Below are 15,477 nucleotides of genomic sequence, written 5' to 3'. Positions count from 1 at the left end.
ACTGCTACTGAACAAGGCCAGTCCATCGTTGTATTGATGTTATGATACATTGGTTGGCTCCCTACTCCTCTAAGAATACTATTATAAAGTGTTCTAAGTATTATAAAGCCCTACCTACCCAGGAGTAAGTTTCTTAGTCAAACCTGTCCAACATAATAAGAAAAAGATTCCGATAAAAAACGATTAATGAGGTAATACTGTATATAGATTTAATAACACAATTTATAAAACATATTAGAGTACTGTCAACGTTAACAGCAGAACCAGTTTTTAGAAAGCCAACCTAGGAGTCTGATTTCTAAATTCTTCTGGATGTTTGACTCCAAAAACATGAAACTGCTTCACAGGCAAACAGCCGCCTCATCACTCTGTTTAAGGAGCTGTGGGCGAGGGGGAAAAGGCACTGGGCTCTTCCCTAAATTCCCTCTCAATCCCCTCACTTGCTCTTCCCTGTGAGCACTTCAAAGCTTCTCCCCCAAATATCACCAAGGGGATGTGTTATCATGCATTTTATTTTTGAGCAAAGGAAACGCCTCACAAATTTTTTCTAGGGGTTTATTTAATTGAAAGGAAGAAACTCTCTCTCTCTCTCTCTCTCTCTCTCACACACACACACACACACACACACACACACAGAGAGAGAGAGAGAAATCTTCCATCTTCTACTTCACTCCCCAAAGGGCCACAGTGGCCAGGTCTGGGCAAGGCCAAAGTCAGGAGCCAGGCCCTCTATTCAGGCCTCCCACATGGGTGACGGGGCCTAAATACTGGACCATCTTCCGCTGCCTTCCCAGGTGCTTTAGCATGATGCTGGACTGAAAGCAGAAAGCCAGGACTAGAACCAGCATTCCAATACAATAGGAGAGGTCATCATTGCGAACAAAAGCTTAATACGCTGTACTACAATGTGGGCCTCATCCCCCACATCTTGAAATCAACTGGTTTTGTATTCCCAGCACTACTGACATTTCTTATAAACAAACTAATGGCCATAAAATTCATGTGACTGAAGCTTCTGGGTGGAGCACAAGCTTCTTTTGGATTCTCTTGATACTAAGAACATTATTCAAACTTATCTTTGATATTTTTCCTCCAAAACAAGAATCTGTTTACAAGTTTTCCTCTAATCCATTTTATCCCCTAAGTAATAGCATAAGTATACTTCAGATAGTGAACAAATCACCATAAAATCAGCATCAGTAGGATTGTTCTTTGTGTTGAGCATTTCATTTGCCAGTGAAAATAAGGTGACTGTTGAACTGTTAAAGGATTTCTTTAATTTTTTTATTGCTTCTGAAGTTAAACTGAGCTTATAACTAACAGTCCCTACAAATATTCCAATGATGAATCCATACACTTTTCATCCTGGTCAGTGTGTGCACAGACTTTGCTACGTGGCATCAAAATCAAAACTGTTATTGTAATAAAAGCATATTACTAGAAACCAGCACATAGAGATGAAAAAGAACCATGAGATATCCAGACTTCATTCCAAAGAGGATTTCAGGGCACTAAAACAGAATATTTAAGAGATGTGTGTGCCAAAATCCTTGCAAGTTCAATCGTGACTTAAAATGTGCCAAGTTGGGCTTTAAAAATGTCTTCCTTCAGGGCCAAGGAATGCAGAATCATGTGCAAAAGGCACTGTGCATCCCTGCCAGCCTTCTGGGACTCAGCAGGCGGGGACTGACGTGAGCAGCCAAGCATGCTGGGCTGGGTATGGCGAGTATCAGAGGCCACCTAGTGCAAACCACAGAGGCTGCATCCATTCAGGGTGCTCACAGACAGAACATGTACAGGGAGAGACAGCCAGAGGAGGCAGCCCCAGAAAATGGGACAGCAACTCCAGGAGCCAAAGGAAATAATGAAAAAGCGCTTCAACACCATTTCAAAACATTTGCTTTTTAAGAGGTATGTTTAAACAAATATTATCATTGGCTTGTTAAAACAGTTTAGAAATTAATCTAAAAGGTAAAACAATTTTATGGGGCAGGCATGATGGCATAGATGATTAAGCTGACACCTGGAAAGCCCACATTCCATATCAAAGTGCCTGGGAATGAGTCCTGTGTCCGTTTCTGACAAGTTGCCTGATAATCATCACACAGCAGATGACGGCTCATGTGCTTGGGCCCCCTACACCCACATTCCTGATGGAGTTCCAGTCTCCCGACTTTGCCCTGGCCCAGCCTGTGACCAAACCAGAAGTTCCAGAAGTTTTTCTCTCTCTCTCTCTCACTCTTTCAAGTAGATGGACTTTGGCAAACATTTTAATTAATTCACTTTAAACATTGACTCTCCAGACCAATATACAAGGTGCCTAAATCAGTCCCTCACAGGTTTCAAAAATGGTGGTATGGCACCGTGGATTAAGACACCGCTTGCAACAAAGGCATCCCATATCAGAGGGCCAGTTCTAGTCCCAGCTGCTTTGCTTTCGATCCAGCTTCTGCTGTTGCACCCTGGAAGCCAGCAGAAGACGGCCCAAGTGCTTGGGCCCCTGTCACCCATGGGGCAGACCTAGATGGAGTTCCCGGCTCCTCACTTTGGCCTGCCAGATCTGGCTGATACAGGCATTTGGGGAACAAATCAGCAAATGGAAGACGGATCTTGATCTGTTCTTGACACTCCCCTCCTTCCCTCTCTGGCTCTGACTTTCAAATAAATCTTTAAAAACAAAATGTGTAAACTGGTAAGTCATGTTGCTGAGTGCTCCATTAGAATGGGCTCAGTTCCTATCACCATTTGCCAAGCCAGGTGATCAAGGAGGCAAAGCCAAAGAATGCAGTAATGTTAGGTAGGAAGTCAGAAATTTAGCCCATGAGTTTGTGAGCCTGAAGACCAGCACCTACTGTGGAAGCTCCAGAAGCCCAGCATCTTGCACTTCAAAGTCCTGCCCAGACCTGATAACCTCCCAGGTGGTCCCAGCCCTTCCCCCAAGGAAAGCTCCCAGAAGAATTCTCTCCTCAGGACCAAATGGGTTACCTGACTTCATAACATGGGGCAATAAAACCTTCTCAGAGGCCCTAAGGGAAGCCCCCTACTCTGCTAGGCCCAGCAAATCTGGGGAGGAATTTGCTAATTTTCACCCAACAAACCCTTCCAACAGGACTCTGCATCCTTTGCCCTGGAGGAGAGAGGGAGGTGGGTAAACAGACTCCCTTAAAAACCTAGGGAATCCAAACAGACTGCGGGCTCTCAGCCCTCTGCCTCTCTGAGCCGCCCGCCTGGCCTGCTCAGGTGTATTCTCTCCATTCAACCATGTAACCTCGCTCTCCCCCAATCTGAGTGACTGGGCATGCTCTCTCTGTCCCTTCCATTCTGACGATGCCCTATCCCCAGTAAAACCTTATCACTTCGCTCTCTGTCTCACGCCTGAATTCTTTATTGGTTGAAGACAAGAACCCCACGGCTTCCACGGTCTTCCTTCTGGTAACAGTAACACAGCCAGTTTCCCCACTAGAAGCTGGTGTGGGGAGAGGGAGGCAGGAGAGCCCACCTAGATGCTACTTGCTGTCATCCTCTTAGAGCTATTTTCGCAAGGAGATACCAGGGACAAGGACACGCCCAGGTACTTCTTTTCATCAGAAATGACAGTCTTCTCCTATGCTATATTGTCATTTTTCTTTTTTTCCCTCACCACGTTCCACTCACAGACTCTGGCTTGAATCCTGGCTGCTGCCTGTCATTTCCAGAGATGGACAATGCATGCTGACCCCACACCTCTTTACCACCTCCCTCGCTGAGGGATGTTTTCACAGAACACCAAAGAAACGCTAGATCTATGAACATCTCAAGAACACTGCCCCATGGCTTTCCAGGCCTTAATTAATCTCACCACAGAGCCAGCGTCACATCGTCATCCTCTGGGAGCAGCATGACTGTCATAAATGCAACGGTTCAGGCATTCAGAGGGAGAAGGTTCACGTGTAACCAGAAGCGCTCATTTTCTTTCCTTTTTAAATTTTTACTGCTGTCTTCCTTCTTCTGTGTACCCTGTATTGCAGTAGGGTAGGATACTTTTGTCACATCATAATGCAGTCTCATTCCCTTCAGCACATGATTTCTTGTTCACACGAGCTACTGGTTAATACCACCACTGATGAATAAGTTCATTTTTACCTACACCTTTATTTCCCTACATTTCTATTTCTAAACTCGTTCTTATTTCCTCTGACAAGACTCCTGAGTGTGATATATATTCCTTTCATGATTAAATTCTACCCATTCTGAGCCCTAATCCATGCTCTCAGGATTAGCCTTACACACAGGCACACTGGCCTGGGGACAGAGTGCTATAAATACATGCGAAGCTGGTGCTGTCCAGCCAGAAGGCACAACGCATGTCTATTGCTACGTTTCAATGACTGCTTAGCCATTCATTGGTTAGAAAAGCTCCATGGAACACAGGAAATACAACAGTACTCCTTCTCTCTAGGAGTGCAGTTATTCAGGGGAAAAGAGCACAGAAACCCCTAAGAGCGTGCTGTTACCATCTCCCCAGCACAGAAAGAGGACGGAGGACACGGGGACAAAGAAAACTAGAGAAAGGACGGTTTATTCTTCAGCCACACAGCAGGGGTCAGTGGGCAGCAGAAGGAGCAGCCAGGGGAGAATTAATTTTTCCATCCTGGTTGTTTCCTTCCAATTTGCAAGAGAATTCTCATTTGACCCTCAATTTCCTGCCCTCCCAAAGCCAGCCGGCTCTCCCCTTGACTTGACACCTTAAGAAGCTAGATGCTAATTAGAGTCAGGATCAAGTCAAAGCTTAAGGCACAGAATGAATGATGGCAGATGGCCTGCTATGAAAAGCATTACACAGCTAGCTCAGGGTTCAAAGCTCTTCCTAGTTGCTTCTTCCATTGTAAATGTGATGTTTTCTATGTAAGTGAAGCTGGGTTATCACCTACCCTCTGCAGCAGCCTTGCACCAATGTTCCCTGAGGAAGCAAGGGGTCTCTTCTTCACAGTGCTACAGTCAAGGTTGGCCACCATCAGCCCACACTGCTTTCCCCATGCAGGCTTCTGTCTCGGGGTTAAGTTTCTCTGAGAAACAAACTGTTCCAACCCATGGACCCTCTTTCCTCATCTACACATCACCACACAGGGAGCCCACAGCCTCAGCAGCGTGGGGTCCACTCTGGCCTCCTGGTGTCTGAACGCCAGGGACTCTGCTCTGACCACTGGTACTCCCTCTTTCTAGAATTATCTGTACACCGAGGACAGCAGCTCCGACACCTGGAGGATCTCTGTTAAATGAAGATGGGATGTGGTGCCCATCAAAGAAATTAAGACAAAGAATTAAATTACTAACAATGCCCTTTATTCCTTTTCTTGGCTACTGGAAAAAGCTAACCTCAACCAGCTTTCCCCTAGAGTCACACAAGTCTTGCTTCAGAATGGGTGTCAACTTCTCACTTAGAGAAGGGCGGAGTCTCAGTCACAGTGAGCCAATGTATAACAAGGTGAAACATGGAATCCACTTGTTGAGGACAGAGTCTTATTTATATGACTGTTAACAGAGATTCTGTTAGCTAACAGCTTATATAGATTTTCCATAGCTCCATCCACTAGCCTGTAGTGATCTCTTTAATACTCTACATCTCACCTAAGATTTCTAGTCTCAGGCAGACATCCTAACCAAGCCAAGTGTATGAGGCCACGTGTGCTGCTGTTAACAGAATACCGGAGACTAGGTAATTTACTGTGAACAGAAATGTATTTTCTCTCAGATCTGGAGTCGGAAAGTCCAGGATCAGGGCACTGGGAAGCTGGGTTGTTCAGAGAGGGCTGCACTGCCAGAGCAGACCGCTGTGTGCTCACTTGGTGGAAGACAGAGGGCAACAGACCCAAAGTTTCCTTTCTAACAGCCTTAACCCCATTCACAAAGACAGGAACACTGAAGGCCCAAGCTTTTAATACTATCACGCTGGCAAAACCTGCATTAGGAGGGGATGTTTTCAAACCACAGCAGCGAGTGGTTATTCCAGGGGAATTAAAAGCTAGTCCAGAGAAAAGTACGAGGCAGCTGAGGGAGACAAACACTCTCAGTGAAAAACCACCACGCAAACAGCCTCTACTGTGTCTGAGAAAAACCAGTCACAGGACTCCCCAGCTGGCATTTAGGAGGGAGGGAGCATGAGAGGGAAGGTTAGAGGTCTAGGGGCAAGAAGCATTAGGACCCCGAGAAGAATAAAGAAAAGGAAATAGATGCAGAACAGGGAAAGAAATCACAGTCAAGAATTTTCCAGGCCTGGCAGTGGAAGATGTGGGTAAGACACCTGATTTAAACAGCTTCCATCAGAAGGTGGAAAAGAAAGCAAAGTAATAGAAAGCAAAGTAAATAGAAAGTAAATAGAAAGCAAAGTAAAAGAAAGCAAAGAAATAGAAAACACAAAATACAATGGCAAAAATAGGTCTGAAGGAATGGTAATCATAATAAAAGTGAAGATACCCACACCTCACATCTAAGTGCCTGCTGATTCCTGGCTCCAGCTCCTGATTCCAGCTACCTGCTAATGCAGACCCTGGGAGACAATGGTGACTGCTCAAACAATTGGGCTCCTGCTACCCACATGGGAGATCCGAGTCGTGTTCCAGTGGCTTTGGTCCCTGTTCAGTACTGGCTCAGCCCCAGCAGGTGTAGGCACTTAGGGAATGAACCAGCAGTTTCTGTGGGTCTGTCCAATCTCCTAACCCAGCCCACACACTCAAATAAATAACCAGTAAATTGATAAGACAATAACCAAATGAAAGACTCTCAGACTGTATTTTTTTATAAAACTCATAGCTCAGTTAACATCAAAAATATAGAAAATGTTATGTCAGAGAAGCATAAAAAGCAAAAATCCAGTGCAGGAGGCAGCACTGTGGTATAGTAAGCTAAGCCTCTGCCTGTGGCACTGGCATCCCATATGGGTGCCAGTTTTGTGTCCCAGCTGCCTCTCTTCCGATCCAGATCTCTGCTTATGGTCTGGAAAAGCAGTGGAGGATTACCCAAGTGTGTGGGGCCCTGCACATGCCTAGGGAACCCAGGAGAAGCTCCTGGCTCCTGGCTTGATTGGCCCACCCCCGGCCTTTGCAGCCATTTGAGGAGTGAACCAGCAGATAGAAGTTTCTGTCTCTTCCTCTCTCTGGAACTCTCTCTCTCAAAGAAAGAAATTCCTTAAAAGAAAAAAAAAAAAAAAGCCAGTACAGTACTTTTGCTATCAAACAGAATAGAATTTGAAGCCAAAAACAACATAGAGACACAGAGTGATTTAGCCTACCTATAAAAGGAATGATGTACAGCACAAAACATCACAAGTAACATGTGATCACAAAATAGCTATATGTAAGAAAATACAATCTAATAAACAGATAAGTCAACTATTTTCACTGAACAATACGTTCCCTAAAAAAGCTGACAGACTTAAATGAGTAATGCTATATTAGAAATGACAGAATATAAATACACTAAATGTAGCAAAGTTTATTTCTGTCGTTAGAACTTTAGAAACACACTTTATTTGTTCTTACTGAGCAGTCATGGAATAGTCACAGAACCTGATCATACACAACAGAAGCCTGAAATTCATTAAAAAAATCATTTTATATTCTCAGTTCAATGTAATGAAAGAAGAAAATAATAAAAGGATAATTAGATCCCATGTGTCTGAATTCTAAAACACAAATATGTACAATGTTACCTCCAAAAGTTTATGAAAAATGGGACTGAAAGATAAGTTTATTTTGGTGCAGAAAAATCTGAAATCCACCCAGTTTCTTTCAGAGGGTGCAGTTTCCATGACCTTTATAACAATCCCCTCACATGCATGGATTTCAAGCTTATTTTTGATGCAAAAAATGTTATCTTTTAATTCCATTTTCCATGATCTTTCTGAAATACCCTCATAAAAACAAGAATTAGTAAGCATTACTTAAAGAACAAATAATAAGGGAAATTACAAAATCCTTCAAGTATTATAAGGGAAAAACTCATGTTAAAATTTATATGATGCACCTAAAACACTAAGAGTAGAAAATTCTGAGTCTTAAGTACCTTTAATAGAAAGTAATGAACACTGAGATCTGGTACCAGACAAAGATGCCCACTCTCACTATTGTTAATCAATATAGTCCTGGAAGTTTTAGCCAGAGCCATTAGGCAAGAAAAAGAAAGCAAAGAGATACAAATTGGGAAGGAGGAAGTCAAACTATCCCAATTTGCAGACGACATGATTCTATATATAAGGGATCCAAAAAACTCCACCAAGAGACTATTGGAACTCATAGAAGAATTCGGTAAAGTAACAGGATATAAAGTCAATACACAAAAGTAAACAGCCTTTATATACACAATGCCACGGCTGAGATTGTATGATCAATCCCATTCACAATAGCTACAAAAAAAACCCTCAAACATCTTAGAATAAATTTAACCAAGGATATCAAAGATCTCTACAATGAGAATTACAAAACATTAAAGAAAGAAATAGAAGAGGATACAAAAAAATGGAAAAATCTTCCTTGTTCATGGTTTGGAAGAATCAGTATCATCAAAATGTCAATTCTCCCAAAAGCAATTTACAGATTCAATGCAATACCAATCAAAATACCAAATACATTCTTCTCAGATCTAGAAAAAATGATGCTGAAATCCAAAGGGCACCACTAGAGACCCTGAATAGCTAAAAACAACAAAAACAAAGCCAGCTGCATCCCAATACCAGATTTCAAGACATACTACAGGGCAGTTATAATCAAAAGAGCCTGGCATTGACACAAAAAATAGATGGACAGACGAATATAACAGAATAGAAACACCAGAAATCAATCCAAACATTTACAACCAACTTATATTTGATCAAGGAGCTAAAACCAATCCCTGGAGCAAGGACAGTCTCTTCAACAAATGGTGCTGGGAAAAACTGGCTTTCCACTTGCAGAAATATGAAGCAAGACCCCTACCTTACCTCACACAAAAACCCACTCAACATGGATTAAAGATCTAAATCTATGACTCAACACCATCAAATTATTAGAGAACACTGGAGAAACCCTGCAAGACATTGGCACAGGCAAAGAATTCTTGGGAAAGACCCCAGAGGCTCAGGGAGTCAAAGCCAAAATTGGGGCCGGCACTGTGGTGTAGTGGGTAAAGCCACAGCCTGTGGTGCCAGCATCCCGTATGGACACCGGTTCGAGACCTGGCTGCTCCACTTCCAATCCGACTCTCTGCTATGGCCTGGGAAAGTAGAAGATGGCTCAAGTCCTTGGGCCCCTGTAACCACATGGAAATTCCTGGCTTCAGATCGGCACAGCTCCAGCTGTTGTAGCCAATTGGGGAGTGAGCCAGCAGATGGAAGACCTCTCTCTCTCTCTCTCTCTCTCTCTGCCTCTACCTCTCTCTCTCTGTAACTCTGACTTTCAAATAAATAAATAATTCCTTAAAAAATAAATAAATGAAGCCCAAATTAACAAATGGGACTACTTCAACTTGAGACGGTTCTGTACAGTAAAAGAAACAGTCAGGAAAGTGAAGAGGCAACCGACAGAATGAGAAAAATTATTTGCAAACTATGCAAGTGAAAAAAGATTAATAACTAGAATCTACAAAGAGATCAAGAAACTCCACAACAACAAAACAAACAACCCATTTAAGAGATGGGTCAAGGACTTAAGCAGCAGACTCATAGAATGACAAACACCCTAAACAGCACTCTGACTTTAAGGCATTCAGATCTTGCCGAAAAGCCCATGAGAGCATTTGAGACATGGAAAGCCAAGACACTGTGGCAAAAAAATGTTCGACATGAAGGAGCTCTGTGAGTGAGACCCAAGTAGAAAGAAGGGTCCATCAAAGGAGGTACTTTTCTCTGAAGGGAGAAGAGAACCTCCATTTTGCTTATGACCCTGTCTAAATACTGATAGAGTTTGTGGACTCAAAAGGCTTCCATTTGTTAAATCAACAACAGGAGTCACTGTGCACTTACTCACCATGTAGGATCTCTGTCCTTAATGTGTTGTATTATGTGAATTAATGGTATAACTATACTCAAACAGTACTTTATACTTTGTGTTTCTGTGTGGGTGCAAACTGTTGAAATCTTTACTTAGTATATACTAAGTTGATCTTCTGTATATAAAGATAATTGAAAATGAATCTTGATGAAGAATGGGATGGGATAGGGAGTGGGAGATGGGATGGTTGTGGGTGGGAGGGAGGTTATAGAGGGGAAAAGCCACTATAATCCAAAAGTTGTACTTTGGAAATTTATATTTATTAAAAAAGTTTTTTTTAACAAGTTAAAAAGAAGGCTTACATAGCCTTGGCAGCTCATGACAAGAGCCTTATCACTGATGTAATAAATAAGAGTATCAATTGTTAAATCAACAACAGGAGTCACTGTGCACTTACTCCCCACGTAGGACCTCTGTCCTTAATGAGTTATACAATGAGAATTAATGGTAGCACTTTTCTTCAAGCAGTACTTTATACTTTGTGTGTGTGTGTGTGTGTGTGCAAACTTGAAATCTTTACTTAGTATAGAGTTGGTCTTCTGTATATAAAGATAACTAAAATGAACCTTAATGAAGAATGGAATGGGAAAGGGAGTAGGGGGTGGGATGGGAGTGGGGGTGGGAGGGTGGGTATGGAGGGAAGAACCACTATATTCCTAAAGCTGTACCTATGTAGCCAATAACCTAGCAAAATCCATTAAGTAGAACAAAACCCAAGAATAAAGACTGAAATGAGAGTGCAGGGGGAATGGATATAGGTAAAAATCAATGATGAGTAAGAAAGCCAGTTAATCACTGGCATAGATTAGCAAACCTCCAAGTGGTGTTGCTTAAAGGCTAAAACTTTAGAATAGCCTCTAGGCAAGACGGAGAAGAGACAGAAAGAGGTGAAGACTGAGCAAAGATCCCTGTCTCACACCACAGCAGAAGTAAACTCCCAATAGTTTAAACACAGAAAAAAAAATGAGGGAAAATTACGACTGATATAATAAGTAATGGACCAGAGAGAATAAGAATGCAAAACATGTAACATCAACAGTAAAGATGAGAAAATACTGAAGAAATGACATCTTTAGAGTGCTGAAAGGAAAACTTTCACCTCGTGGGCTTTACCCTGCAAACAAATTTTTTGTTTTGTTTTTGACAGGCAGAGTTAGACAGTGAGAGAGAGCGACAGAGAGAAAGGTCTTCTTTCCGTTGGTTCACCCCCGGAATGGCTGCTAGGGCCGGCGTGCTGCACCGATCCAAAGCCAGGAGCCAGGTGCTTCCTCCTGGTCTCCTATGCAGGTGCAGGACCCAAGCACTTGGGCCATCCTCCACTGCCTTCCTGGGCCACAGCAAAGAGCTGGACTGGAAGAGAGGCAACGGGGACAGAAACGGCGCCCCAACCAGGATTAGAACCTGGAGTGCTGGCACCGGAGGTGGAGGATTAGCCAAGTGAGCCATGGCGCCGACCACAAACAAATTTTTTCAAACAAAGGCAAAATAAATAACTTTCAGAAAAAGGAAAGCAAAAAGAATTTATCATTCACAAACCACTAAAAATGAAACAACATGGGACAACTAAGAAGGTAAGAGAGAGTACCCCCAAAGTTATCAGGTACATAACTAATACACCTAAAATATATCTAGGAATTAGTCTAGTATCTGTGTAAGAATCTCTGGGAGAAAATGTTACTTTTTATTTTAGAAGCTAGAGAGGAGCCAAAATCCCTCTTTTTATTTATTTATTTTTTTAAACTTTTATTTAATGAATATATTTTCCAAAGTACAGCCTATGGAGTACAATGGATTCCCCCCCATAACGTCCCTCCCACCTGCAACCCTCCCCTTTCCTACTCCCTCTCCCCTTCCATTCACATCAAGATTCATTTTCGATTCTCTTTATATACAGAAGATCAGTTTAGCATAATTAAGTAAAGATTTCAACAGTTTGCTCCCACACAGAAACATAAAGTGAAAAATACTGTTTGAGTACTAGTTATAGCATTAAATCTCAATGTACAGCACACTAAGGACAAAGATCCTACATGAGGAGTAAGTGCACAGTGACTCCTGTTGTTGACTTAACAAATTGACACTCTTGTTTATGGCCTCAGTAATCACCCTAGGCTCTTGTCATGAGCTGCCAAGGCTATGGAAGCCCCCTGAGTTCACCGACTCTGATCATATTTAGACAAGGCCATGGTCAAAGTGGAAGTTCTCTCCTCCCTTCAGAGAAAGGTACCTCCTTCTTTGATGACCCATTCTTTCCACTGGGATCTCACTCGTGGAGATCTTTCATTTAGGTTTTTTTTTTTTCCCCCAGAGTGTCTTGGCTTTCCATGCCTGAAATACTCTCATGGGCATTTCAGCTGGATCCGCATGCCTTAAGGGCTGATTCTGAGGCCAGAGTGCTGTTTAGGACATCTGCCATTCTATGGGTCTGCAGAGGCAGAGTTACAGAGATGGAGAGACAAATAGAAAGGTCTTCTATCTGATGAGTTAGTGCCCAAATGACCGAATTAGCTGAAGCCAGGAGCCAGGAGCTTCCTCCAGGTCTCCTAAGTGGGTGCAAGGTTCCAAGCATCTGGGCAATCTTCCACTACTCTGCCAGGCCAACAGCAGAAAGCTGGATCTTCTGGAAAAGGTGCAGCTTAGACAAGAACCAGAGCCCACCTGCGATGCTGGCAAGGCAGGCAGAGGCTCAACCAACTATACCACTGCGCTGGCCCCCCAAAGTGTAAACACCTTAAAGTGCACTTTAAAATCTCTAAATAAGTGGAAGAGAGTATACTGATAGACAGAATGAGTTAACATTTTAAAGATGTCAAGTTTCCCTGAAATTAATTTATAACTTCAGAGTATTTCCTATAACAACCGATCAAGAATTGAGGGAGCTTGACAAACTAATTCTAAAAATATACAAGGAGAGAAAACAGAATATGAAAAGCTGAGACATTTCCTGAAAACAATAAAATAAAGCAAAACCCAGAAAGGGTTTATCTTTCTCCTTAATTAAAATGATTTATGTCATAGTAATTAAGAACAGTAAAAAATCTAATAAAAAAAGAATCAGGAAACAAAGCCAACAATCAGAGTACGTGATTTATTGCTCTCTCCCTTCCTCTCTCTCTCACACACACACACACCACACACTTACAAACACACGCACATAGCAAAGGGGGAAATCTTGGTCTGAGGTCTGTGTTGCAGTGTTAAAACGCAGGCCTGGGGAAAATCTTACTGATTCTATAGGTAGGATATCAGGGGTGACAGTGAAGGGCAGGACACTTTGTATCATGTAAAACAATGAACAGCCGTCATGTGGCACAGCAAAGGCTCCAGGTGATCCAACGCCAGAGCCATCGTGAGCAATCTCACACACTGCCATGTTCCTAAGACGACAGAATCCATGATGTGGTCAGAGCTGTGTTAGGCTTCACATTCTCACCTACCAATGATTCCAGAAAAATATACTTCAGTTCATTGACCATGAAACCATCAGGCGGTATCACCTCAAATCCACTCCAACCACAGTGCAAGAGAAACAGGAGTGGGGCCACAGTTGTGCCCCTGCGTGTGCCACCAGTATCCCCTATCACAGTGCTAGTTCAAGTCCCAGGTGCTCTGCTTCCAATCCAGCTTCCTACTAAGTGCCTGGGAAGGCAGAAGATGGCACAAGTACATGGGCCCCTGCCACCCATATGGGAGACCAGAAGGAATTTCTGGCTCCTGGTTTTGGTCAGGCCCAGCCCCCGCTGTTACCTTCATTTGGAGAGTAAATCAGTAGATGGAAGATCTCTCTGTCTCTCCATCTTTCAAATAAATAATTAGATCTTTATTTAAAAAAAAATGATTGAGAGTTTCATGCTCTTTCAACTTGTGACAAGAATGTCATCTACCTCTGGTTTAAGTCAAATTCTGGCAGTGATCATTTTTTCTTATTTCCCATGATATCAGTATGTATGTGAAGTATTTTATTCCCTAACTACGCTCAGGATCTGAATGAAAACACCATCGACTCCACTGTTGTTTTCAGTTAAACTTCTAATCAGAGCTGGTATGATGTCAACTTTGCTCTCTCCAGGGAAGATGTCCTCATCGGTGTATCAGAAATGCGTGGGACACCAAATAAAAACTGCTGGGCACAGAAGTTTTCCTTTTAGATTAATTTAAAACATGAGCCATTTTATATTTTTCAGATAGAACATCTGGATACACTAAATGCCATTTTGGCACAAACCTGTCAAAACCACTCACTTGTATTTTTCTTCTTAATTTCTCTTTGTTACAACATATGTACAACAAATTGGTTTGCAATGTTTATCTGCCCAAAATTCAGGCACACAAGGAAGAAATTTAGATTTCTCTGGGAAAAATAACACAACATTTATATTCAAATAACCAGAAGCATTATTTTTCACAGGCCTGAAATGATGTCCTATATATGTTTTTATCAAAAGAAAATCCACATTACCTCATTTGAGGTAAGGATAATAAAAATCATCTCACTTGGGTAAATTAAACAGGCATGTAGTAAACTCATTTACGTTTCCTTTGAAGCAGAAAAGATGACGTTTCATGGCATTTCAGACTGCCCTTTAAATGTCACACATTTGGAAACAGATTTATCTTTATCAGACAATTGTTATTTTTTCTCTTAAATCATCAAAAACAGAGACCCTCTGACTACATCGGAATGCAGCACTGGTGAGGTCAAGGGAGTTGTCTAACTCAAATCATGGGCTGCAACTGTGCCTTTAAAAATGTACACTGTGGAACCTCCTGATGAGTGCTGGAGGCAAGAGGAAAAAAGCAGAAAAGCTGACACTGATAGATTCATTGTTACAGACACACTCACACTCTACAACACACAGCACACAGTTGTACTCCTTGATGGAGTACACTCTTTGTATGTATACTTCATTGTAATTATTTAAGGAAAAAAGTTGACTGATGTGAAGTGCAGCCTGCAGCACTTTGCCTCTGGGTTGACAGATGTAACCTACACTGCCAGTTCTTTCCAGAAGTTGTTTTCATCCATTTTCAACCAGAATGAGCCAAAAATTACCATAGGAAATGCTTTTGAACATGTCAGATGTACCAAAAGACAGATTAAGGACAACATCTGAGATCTGTCAACACAAAGATTTAGCATCCTAAGAAACTAGCTAGCAGAAGCAAACGACTCATTTTGAGCACTGTGATTCTATCAAAGCACCACCGCAGAACAACTTAAGACAATGACTGCATTAAATAATAACGGTAAAAGTGGGCACAGCCTACAACATACTAGAGGTGAAAAACTGAAAGCATTTCCCCTCAGACCTGGAACTTGACAAGGATTTGCATTTTCACCACTCTTATTCAATGTAGTAGTGGACTGGGGAGGAGAAAGAAATAAAAGGCATCAAAATTGGAAAAGAGGAACTCAAATTATCCATGTTTGCAGATGATGTGGTGTAGTACAAAGCAAAACCCAAACACTCCACCA

This window comes from Oryctolagus cuniculus, chromosome 1 (genome assembly GCF_964237555.1).
Source record: "Oryctolagus cuniculus chromosome 1, mOryCun1.1, whole genome shotgun sequence".
Taxonomy (NCBI): domain Eukaryota; kingdom Metazoa; phylum Chordata; class Mammalia; order Lagomorpha; family Leporidae; genus Oryctolagus; species Oryctolagus cuniculus.
This window is presented reverse-complemented; position numbering follows the sequence as displayed.